At 39.1% G+C, this 3,784-nt stretch overlaps 1 pseudogene; it reads right to left on the bottom strand.

Annotated features, from left to right (window-relative positions):
- Positions 1–2,936: 2,936 nt before the first annotated feature.
- LOC113913688 lies at positions 2,937–3,308 on the bottom strand (annotated as a pseudogene).
- Positions 3,309–3,784: the final 476 nt, after the last annotated feature.

Below are 3,784 nucleotides of genomic sequence, written 5' to 3'. Positions count from 1 at the left end.
GAAATTGTTCAAAAATGAACTGCTCTGCAAAACAGAGAAAAGTTTGAAGATGCCAGGCCATCTGAGTGACAGGATGATAAGAAGAGGGATAGGGACAGTAGGAGTGAAAAAAAAGAAGGAAGGAATCAATGAGATTGATGGTCATGCCCATAAACTTTCAAATTTCAGTAAAACAAGTAAAACTCCCAACTAATGTAAAGGATATATTTTATGGAAATCACTAAATGGAATTCATTGAAGATGGGATTGTCACAGTGTAGGAGAGTGTAAGCTCTCTGGCAATTAGCAAACTTCTTGAAGAAGGGTTTTTAAATTTCACAGGCTGGGAAATCCAAGAGTAGTGTACAAGAAAATTTTGTAGAGATAACCTCATTAAACGTAAAAAATACACAAAAACAATATTATTCAGGCAATATAACATATTTACATGAATCCCAATGTAGTAGGCTAAATGGCAACTCCCTCCCTCAAAGATGTCCACATCCTAATTTCCAGAACCTGTGAATGTTCCCTTACACAACAAAGGGGATTCTGTAGATGTGATTAAAGATCTTGAGATGGAGATATTATCCTGGATTATCTGGGTCAGCCCAAAGTAACCACAAATATCTTTATAACTGAAAGTTGGAGGCATGAGGAAAAGAGAGAGAGAGAGATTTGAAGATGTTATGCTACTGGCTTTGAAGATGAAGGAAGAAGGGGCCATGAGCAAAGGATGTGGGTAGCTTCTGAAAATTGGAAAAGGCAAGGAAATGGATTCCCCATTAAGTCTCCAGAAGAAATGCAGCCTGGCTAACACTTTGATTATAGCTTAAAAAGATCTCCAAACTACAAGACACTAAATTTGTATTATTTTAAGCTGTCAAATTTGCCATAGTTTGTTCTAGCAATAGTAAGAAACTAACATACTCACATTAGTTAAGTCTTGATTGACTAAGAATCAGATCCACAAGTTTACAAGACATGGCCAAATAGCAAGAAAGGCTATTGCTAAGGCATAGACGGCAGGGAGGATGAAAACCACTAACCTATACACTTTAAAATGGTGAATTTGGGGTGCCTGGGTGGCTCCGTCAGTTGAGTTGCCAACTTGGCTTTGGCTCAGGTCATGATCTCAGGGTCCTAGGATCAAGCTCCAGCTCAGGCTCTGCGCTCAGTGAGGAGTCTGTTTGTGGATTCTCTCTCTCCCTCTGCCTCTGCCCCTCCTCCTGGCTCATGCTCTCATGCTCTCTCTCTCTCTCAGATAAATAAATATGTCTTTAATAAATAAAATGGTGAATTTTATGTTATGTGAATTATATCTCAGTAAAAAGCAATCTATAGTCAATCAATAACTTGCTAAATAAAGATTATACAATAATAGCCAAGTTTTGCTTTAACCTATTTTTTGACTGTTTCAATGTAACACTGATACACTTTCCTATTTCTCTACAAATGGGATTATAATTATGATGGTGGCAGTGGTGGTGGTGGTGATGATGATGATGATGACATTAATGATGATGTTCAGAATTTTGATGAAGATGACAACCAGCCTTCTTATTGTCCAGTCTAATTCAGTTCCTTTAAGGGTGTGTTTTCCCACCCTAAAGAATAAATAAGACAAATATCATATCCATCATTCATTGACTTGATTCTTATCCACTAGTTTGCCTCCTTAGCATTATCCCTTACTTCTTTTTTGACCATTTCCTTTCTTATTGATTTCTACCCAACTTAACCTCAGCCTAAGGTGCTCTTCATCAACTACCCTGAATATTGTTTTCACCTCTATTCCAGAGTGACCCTGTAATTTGCCTTCCAAAAGGGCATCCAGTGCCTAGACTCTGTCTTTCTCTATACTGAGATATGGCTGGCCAGTCCACCCCCAAAATGAGATAAGGATTTTGCATCATCACCACCAGAGTACTGGGCATGATTAGAAAGAAAAATGGAATGGGAAGAAACCAGAGAGGGGTACAAACCATGAGAGACTCTGGACTCTGGGAAACAAACTGAGGGTTGCATAAAGGATTGGGGGGGGCAGGGTGATGGGTATAAAGGAGAGCACGTGTTGCGACGAGCAATGGGTGTTATAAACAACTAATCAATTGTTGAACACTACATCAAAAACTAATGATGTATTATATGTTGGCTAACTGAACATAATAATAATAAAAAAAGAAAGAAAGAAAAATGGAATCATGAATGAAGGAGGTCAAGTCAGCAGCAGGAAGGGAAACTATTTGGCAGTGTACCCTTGAAGAGAGCAAAGAGCTTGGACCATATTGTGGGAGATGGGAGCACAGAGGTACAGAGAGCTAATGAGCTACTATGTCCTGCAACTAAGGATACTGTCCTACAAACCATGGGAGACTATGGACTCTGAGAAACAAACTGAGGGTTCTAGAGGGGAGGGGCGTGGGAGGATGGGTTAGCCTGGTGATGGGTATTAAAGAGGGCACGTACTGAATGGAGCACTGGGTGTTATACGCAAACAATGAATCATGGAACACTACATCAAAAACTAATGATGTAGTGTATGGTGATTAACATAACATAATAAAAAAAGGGAAAAAAAAGAATACTGTCCTAGGTATTAAAGAAAATAGGAGAAAAATAAAAGCTGGTTGAATGTATTAGTTTCCTGTTTAAGAATACTGAATGCAGTGTATTAATAAATATCTCCTCAAGAATCCATTATGAAGATATATCACAATAAAACAAAGACATCTGAATCTTCATCAGGATCAACTGTAAAGATTTTTACGAAGCTTACTTCTTGGATTCACATTTAGGATGATGGGGTCAATAGAAAGCCTAGGCAAATATTTCAAACTGTATGAAGTATTATGTTTATTTTTATTTGTCTTTAGGTGGTTGACATCTTTATTGCTTTGGAGGTGGGGGGCAGGTACTCAGGGGCTCTTAGTGGGGTGGTCCCAACCTCTTCCCTGTCACAGGCTCTGGCTGAACAGGATGGTGCTGGCTCTGTGAACGGAAGCCATGCACAGATCTGGGCTGTACATGTTCTTGCAGATCATGTGCCTAATGCTGCTGAGGATGGCCTGGGCATTCTTGCTGATGGTGGCCCACACATAGGAGGTGGCAGGGGTTGCTGGCTGGATCTCCAGTTCATGGCCACCAGTACACATTTGCCATAGACTGCCAGCTCCATGCCCACAGTCTTGCAGTGAATCAGCCCATTGTGGCAGGAGTTACAAGCCTTCAGGTTATTGGGTTCTGTGCTGTGTGTCTGCTTGTTCCTCTTGATCAGGAAGCTGGAGCAGTTCTGCATGTTCATCCAACCACTGCAGGTGGGAAGACATGGTGGCAACTCCTCTCACTGCGGCAGCCAAAAGGGAAAGAGCTGTTTATCTTTAAGTTGGCATTTAGTGATTTTGATGGACCAAGCATTGTGATAATCACCTCTGTGTGTCATACTATGTAATCATCATAACAAATCCAAAAAGTTGGTTTACCTTTCCCATTTTATAAATGAGAAAACTAATGATCAAAACATTAAATAACTTTACCCAATTAGTAAATATTGATACCCTGATTGAGTTCTACATCTGTTTCACCATAAACTTGTGCTTTAAACTCCTTTGATATATAACCTATATATTTTTTAATACAAATGGTATACTGCTATCACCATAATTTCAGCTTTAAAAAATAATTTGGGGTCTTTCTTTTTTCATATCTTTTAAGGCAGACTGTGTAATGCACAAAGCAAAATATCTTATAATAATTTTTACTGTATTTACTGTTTCATCTTTTCATTTGAAGACATACACAGTAG

The sequence above is a fragment of the Zalophus californianus genome, chromosome 11 (assembly GCF_009762305.2).
Source record: "Zalophus californianus isolate mZalCal1 chromosome 11, mZalCal1.pri.v2, whole genome shotgun sequence".
Classification (NCBI taxonomy): domain Eukaryota; kingdom Metazoa; phylum Chordata; class Mammalia; order Carnivora; family Otariidae; genus Zalophus; species Zalophus californianus.
This window is presented reverse-complemented; position numbering and strand designations above follow the sequence as displayed.